This window comes from Fukomys damarensis, unplaced genomic scaffold (assembly GCF_012274545.1).
Source record: "Fukomys damarensis isolate Sample0158 unplaced genomic scaffold, DMR_v1.0_HiC HiC_scaffold_33, whole genome shotgun sequence".
In the NCBI taxonomy this organism is placed as follows: Eukaryota; Metazoa; Chordata; class Mammalia; order Rodentia; family Bathyergidae; genus Fukomys; species Fukomys damarensis.
In genome coordinates, this window is record NW_022900945.1 from 18,477,991 (window position 1) to 18,485,396 (window position 7,406).

General features: G+C 38.7%; 1 protein-coding gene across 3 annotated transcripts in view; it reads right to left on the bottom strand.

Moving 5' to 3' along the window:
• Window positions 1-6,610, bottom strand: part of Lpar3 (lysophosphatidic acid receptor 3) — an 82,175-nt gene extending 75,565 nt beyond the window's left edge. The window contains exon 1 of one of the 3 annotated variants that reach the window (XM_033758377.1): window positions 6,518-6,610. The gene's annotated coding sequence lies outside the window, so the exon portion shown is untranslated. Of the gene's footprint in view, window positions 1-133; window positions 263-5,095; window positions 5,116-6,517 lie in introns of those variants that run through there. The other 2 variants (XM_033758378.1, XM_010636721.3) reach the window with 2 other exon arrangements.
• Window positions 6,611-7,406: the final 796 nt, after the last annotated feature.

The window sequence follows — 7,406 nt, forward strand, 5'->3', positions numbered from 1 at the left end:
CCGGCCAGGCCGCCGAGCGCGCAACCTGGGGCGCCAGCCCTGCCGCACTGCAGCCCTGGGACTGAGTTCCCAGCAGGGTGGCCCGCCCGAGGTGAGGAGGGTGAGGAGGGACTCCCAGTAAAGACAGCCGTACCTCGCATGGGAGCTCCAGGTTGAAACGCAGTCCCTCTGTCCTTTGTCCTCATTGGACGGGGACAGATTTGTTCTAAGTGGCTTGGGGAGCAGCCACACCTACCACCTGTGGAAGGCAGGCCCGCTGCCAGACCTGACAGACAGCTCTGAAACTCCAACTACCAGAGACCAGGGGTGTTCATGCACTTCTGGCCTGGGGCCATCCAAGCTCACCCCCACCTCTTTCTTTTTAAGTTGAAACAGGATACAAAGCATATTTATGCTTCTGGCGAGAAGCTTCTTGACCTCCTGAGGTAAATAGTCTTGGACAAATTGTTTCTCAAAACTGACCCACCTTTGGCAAAGAAAAAAGATGCAAAATAAAGCAAGTGTCATAAAGGCTTTGTTGTCTCTGGACTGCAAAACAAAATAGAGACCACAGAGGTGCTCAAAGTTGGGCCTTTCTGGTGACTCATAACAAGGAAATATTAAGAGATGAAAAGTCCTTCCCACTCATGCCCCAAATCCAGAAAAATCCTAAAAACATATACCCAGATGCCTTCCTGTATACCTTTGCCATTCACCACTCATTCATTCATTCATTTACTGGGTATTCAGCATTGACAATGAGCCCGTCTGTGTATCACTTGGAAATCACGTCCTAGGAAATAACCTATCAGACAATTGCTCTACTCCATTAAAGAGACTCTGCCGTTTCTGAAGATAATAATTTAATAATGTTATATTCGTTTCTCAGTGGATCTCACTCCATAGACCATGACAGCCCTAAGGATACTGCTAAATTCCCAGGAAGGCCGCTAAATTTCAACCGACATGTGCAGATCGTTGCTGCTTCATCTTGTGGGGGCGGGCTCGAATATTACTACGGTATCTTACAGATGAACTATGTAGAGAAAGCTACAGTTTGCAAAGCCAATGCCAAAGAAAGATCGTGTGCTTAGCAGAACAAAAAGGACCCTTGCACATGATACAGGAGAATGGGATCAGGGAATAAACAGTCCTGCTCAAACATCATAGTGCTGAAAGACAAGCTGGCAAACACAAGAATTCGCAGTCGCCAGCCCTCAGCCAATACTTGACTCAGTAAATGTGTAGTATGTAGTGTCCTTGGAATTGTAAACATCACTAAGACCCTTCTTCTGGTGGGAAAATCTGTTCCAAGTGACTGCTATTAACGAAGGCAAGTTGGAAACACATTATTTTCTAATTAGGGAACTTCCTAAATTTAAGCACTACAAAGAAAAATAGGGATCCTGAACAAACCAGTGCAACAACTTTTAACACATAAATCTAATAAAATAGAAAGAATGGGTTATGGAGAATTGTGTGGCAGAAGAAAAAACTCATTCTAGCTACTAGGTGATTTTTAATAAAAGTAGCTTAGTGTGAGGGAAAAGGCAAGAAGTGACAAAGGAAAATGGGAGCAACAATAAAGACCTAGGGACAAGAGCAGGGCTAAAAAGGCAAAGGACAACCGAAAAGAAAGATGTAGGCTTCGAAAGCCAATTTTTAGGATGAAGCTCAGGAATTATCCACCAAACCTTTTATAAGTCCTTGTTGGATCTGTGATGTCTCATTCTCTACCAAAATGTTTTCATTGAAATTAACATCAAAGCCGGGTGTGGTGGCGCATGCCTGTAATTCCAGCCTTGGGAGGTGAGTCAGAAGGATCACTGCAGAGTCCAAGGCCTAGGCTACATGGTGAGTTCAAGGCCAGTTGGAACTATATAGCAAGACCTTGTCAAACAAAAAACAAACAAAAAAAACCAGCAACAACAAAACATTGACATCAATATTGACAAGCAGGAAGCCTGGTGATCTCTACTTTGCCATAGAAGTCCCTGGCTGGAAAGTCATTCAAAACGTTTTCAACAGACACTTGCTGATCAACAAACATCCTTGTATTTTTATGTTCCTATGGACACAAAGCTTTATAACATTGTGCCTATAGAGGGATGTGGGCATTGCACTGTGCTTGATAGAACAGAAATGTAATGGCTGAAGGAATGGTGGCCTTGGAGAACATGTACCAGACAGCATTTACAAGGCAGGCATAAATGTTGCAAGACAAATAAAATTCAAAACCGTTTAGCTCCTACCACAATGCAAAACAATCTGGGACTTGGGAAGCTACTTGGGCAACTGTCCGGATTTGTAGGAAAGGACCATATTCCTCTTCTCCTGACTCAGCTTGGACCTGTGATCACATGGACAGAAACCTACGTATCTTCCTCTTGGGGAGTATCTGAATTGAGACTCTGTTGCACTTTACTCACCTGTAAGTGATGAGGGTGCCCACACAGGTGAGCAGGAGGAAAACATGGAATGGCACACACAGAATGGAGGAATGTAGGGTACCTGGGATCACAGCCAGCTAGAAATTTCCAGGAAAGATTGAGCAAATAATTGAAGATGTATAAACCAAAGGAAACCAAGAGAAAGGATATAAACAAGGTATATGGCCCTGGGTAGTATCGCTTCACTGAATGAAATTTAAGTAGAAAGCAAAAGAATTTTTTTAAAAAATCCAAATCAGTATGAATTTATTTAGATTGAGCAAACCATTCTCACATGAATTATGGAAGAACTTTACACATAAAGTAAAAATATTTCTCAGAACTCTATGTTTTTATGCTTCAGAAAAGAGCTACTGATTTTGAAATTAAGTCACGAGGGAAATCTTGTTAAAGCACATGTGAAAATGCATCATAAAACCATAGTAAGAAGTCTAAGTTTGTCCCTATTGTCCAAACATAACTCACATGCAAAAGCGTATATTTGATTGCTACATCATATAGTTACCTCAATTAATAGTTAAAATAATATGACCATGGAACAAAAATAGAGGTACAAAGTATAAGAGTATTAGATGAGAATAGCTATCCTATATACAGATGCTAGTAAATGTAAAAATATTTGTATTTGAAGAAGTTGACATCTTAAACTAGTAGGAAAAGTATAGTTCTGTCAGTTGTATTGGTGTAGGTCATTGACTTTTGTGGAAAAAATAAGGTTAGATTCTCACCAAGGTAATTTTATTATGCCTTAAAGAATTATTTTGTCAAACAGAGAGATGACTGAAATAATTAGAAGAAAGTAAAGTTTAATATTTATTTTAAATTTAGGGAGAACTTTTTAAATATAAGAACAAGTGAAGGAATCAGAGAAAAATATTGACTACATGTGAACAGATATGTCTGTACATAATAAAAATAATACCATAAAATTAAATTAAAAGCACACTAAAACCTAAGCCAGAAAACTATTTGCAACATATGATAAATGAAAGATTAACACCTTTCCTAAATTGCTTATCAGGAAGGCAAGTAGAAAACTCCTAATAGGTAAAAGATTAACATCAGAACAGAAAAATTAGCCAAGCACTTGAACAATTGCAGAAGAAGAAATACAAGTGACCGAGAAAGAGGTATATTTTTAATAGTTCTGTGTTGAGATGTGCTTTGTGATTTCTGTCAAGATGTGACTTAGTTGTCATTGCCTGTCCAGTACACCAAATTTTAAGAATGTCAGTGGTTAGAAACAAATCCTGGAGCAAAGAAAGGAACACACTTAAAAAAAAATATGCGCCATCACAATGTTATGATGATACTAAGATCACAGACCACACAGAGTGGTAAAGGGACTCAGAAAAATGGGAAGTTTAAAAATGAATACCTTAACCATGATTTTTGTTCCTTCTTTACAGCTAGATAAGAATAAAATATAAGCCACTTTTATATTTAAATAACTCCAAAAAGCTCTTTCAGTAATTATAAAATAAAAGTTATAAGTGATAAGAAAACATTATGTTTAAGTGGCATCATTTGATTCTTACATAACTACATAAAATAATACATAAAAGGTATGAAGTACTAATTGTGCACCTTAGAATTTATTGTCTTGTATAAAAAGAGCAATAATACATCAAGAACCCTAATAATGTTCATACCATTTGACTCAGTGATTTCACATGTGGGAAATTATCCTAAAGTCAACATTACAGGCACACAAAGATTTTATTGTAAATGTAAATATTTCAGTATTATTATACAGTTTAAATGTTAAAAACAACATAAAAACCTAATAGGAAATTGATCAAATAAATATGTCCCTGGGATAGAATATTGTGCTGCCATAACAAACATGTATCAAAAAACATATAATGGCATAGGAACATACTTCTCACTTCATTATTAATATTCTTATAAAAAGCAGAATATAAAACTACATAATCAATTTTGTTCTCTTTATTTTCAAGCATGTGTTTAAGCATGCAAGAAAAAAAATACTGCAAATAAATGTTCCTTATGTTGTGTTATTATCTGGGAGAGGTGGGATTATGTGTAGTTTGTTTATACTCTTCTACATTTTCAAAATATTCTGTACTGAGTATGTATAATATTTATAACCCAATTTTTAAAAAAATGATGCTTTAAATGGTGGATTCCTATATGTAAACATAGCCATACCTTTCCATTATAGATTTTAAAAATGCATACAGCTTAATGGAGCTATAAGGATTGATTAAATTTTAAATGGTCCAAGAAACCAGGCGCTAAACCAAACTTTCCACTTATTCACTTTCAAATGGGTTCACCTGCATCCTGACATAGCACACCTGTGAGCTTGCCTACTGCTCTGCCACAAACACAATCCTCAAAGGAAAGATCCCAAGCAGAAAAGAAAAAGCTGGCATTATAAATCCTTGACACATTTTTCACCATGAGCCTTGGACAGCATGGGATGGAAAATAACAATCCACAACTATCAAGGTAACCATGCTTTAGAAGCTCACTCAGGATAACAGTCTTGAGTTCTCCAACAGGCTTTAGTTTAGCAATTAAACTACCTCGCTACTTTCCAATTGAGACGAGCTTCCATCCAAGGAGAGAGCATTTGTTGCTTCTGGAATTGGAAAATAACAATCCACAACTATCAAGGTAACCATGCTTTAGAAACTCACTCAGGATAACAGTCTTGAGTTCTCCAACAGGCTTTAGTTTAGCAATTAAACTACCTCGCTACTTTCCAATTGAGACGAGCTTCCATCCAAGGAGAGAGCATTTGTTGTTTCTGGAAACACCCATCAAGGGAGGACACGGAGCAGAAAAACAAACAACAAATCTTTAAAAGAAAAAAAAATGGAAAGAACAAGTTAATTCTCAGCTGCAGGCTCCTAACTAGGTTTTCTTAAACTTGTAGAAGGAAAAATAATCTTAAACACCAATGTTTGTGATTTGCAAAAATGAGTTCTCTTAAGTTTCAAAAGGCTAAGATCAGAAAGAAGCTAAACATGAACTTTCTGTCCAAAAACAATCCAAGAGAAGACACGTAGAACCAGGGCGCCCTCCCTGGAGACCAGATAGGGTTTCCTGACATGGGCAGGAGAATTTGGATTGGAGAAGAAACAATACTGGAAGCCATGGACCTGCGGTTTCTGACACCACAACACTTCTCACGTTAAGTTTTTAGAGAAATTTAGACCCTCCCTTAAGTTTAGGGATGCAGGAATAAGGTAGTAAGTTGTGTTTTATTTCAGGGTTTTTTTTCCAGTTTTTTATTAGTACATGTTTGTAGTATAATGCTTACATTCCTAGTGGGAAATTGACACATAATTATAACACATCTTGATTCTATTTTTGCATCCCCCCTTCTCCTCTCCTTCTCTCTTCCTCCATCTCTTGGTCTCTTTCCCTTTTGGAAAAGATCTATCTCCTTATTTCCTATTATCTATATTTTATTTTGGTCTTTATATTTTGCTTTCCTCATATAAGAGAACCCATGCAATATTTAAGCTTCTGCGTCTGATTTATTTTACTTAATATTATAGTCTCAAAGTAATTTTCCTACAAATGACACAAGTTTATCCTTTTTACAGCAGAGTAGTACTCCATTGCGTAAAAATGTCACATTTTTATCTATTCATCTGTTGATGGACACTTTCAAGATTTATCTATTAGGAACTGTGCTGCTATAAATGTGGGCAGCTTGCAATTTAAAATAAAAGCTGTGACATTCTAGGAGAGCATCGAACTCCTCTGAGTATTGATGTCAAATTTATCCATTTGATTTGCTTTAGCCAATAACGTGTGAGGTTTACAAACCAGCACAAGGTTGACTTTATTCTCTTTTTCCTCTACCTGACATCAGCAGTATCAGCTCCATCATCGAGGCTTCAGGAATGAAGAGAGCATGCAATAGCAAGCACCAGGGCTGACCGAGGAAGGCTAAGCAACTGAGAAATAAAACCTTTCACTTCTAAGCCTTTGAGATCTGAGCAGCATGCACCACTACAGCAAAACCTAGCCTACCCTGAGTAATACAAATGCAGACTACTGTACCCTGCTTTCCGTCAGCAACTTGGCTAGCAAATGTTTGTGCTTACGTGCTTCGTGTCACAGCGACACGGGAGCAGCAGCGCTGAAGAAGTTTCATCCCATGGCCAGACCCAGGAAGGACCAAACCCACTCTCTGAGTTTTCTGTGGGCTCCAGGGGGTTGTAGAGCAGCGCTAAAATCAGTTCTTAGCGAAAAAAGCACAAGGAGAATATCTGCCGTAGAGCACCAGATGTTCACTGCCCACTCACTCCGCCCTAACAGCTGGGCGTGACCAAGTGGCTTCCGACAGAGATGCCACAGTGGGGAAAATGGGAAGGACAGAAGTTTAAGCATACATTTAAAGTGACTAAGACCACTCAAAGCGCCTGAGTTTGCCTGGAAAGTGATGAGATTGGCGAATCAAGGTAGAACTCAAGTCCACTTTTAGAAAAACTAGTTATGTTTGCCCGCCTGAGCTTGCAGCATGAGGAATGTGTACATAGCACACCAAGGTACTTCAGGGAGGCGGCATCAGGCTCGCCTATGTTCAACAAACGTGTGGTGCCCAGGGTCCGCTTGGGCAAAGCCGAAGCAGGGTGTGGACTAAGAGGGTGACGTCCCCAAAGCCGGTGCTCAGGCTATGACTGGCTGTTTGCTTTGCCTGAGGCTGCAAACAAGAACCTGCTACTAGCAACACTTTCAGCTGCACAAATATTTATTCTGGTAAACCGGAAAAGGAAAAAAGAAACAGATGTAAATAAATCCTGCTAGAATTTTCTCCAGTCTGTGTATTAAACATTTTTCCTTGTTCTTCTAAAGAAAGTTGTAATGTGAGACTATTATTCTCATCTCCGGGATTGATTTTTCTCAGTTGAATCTGATGGATGCTGGCCAGATTAATATTTAATGTTTTTGTATAATGTGAATAATAACACAGTAGACCAAGGCACAACTGTA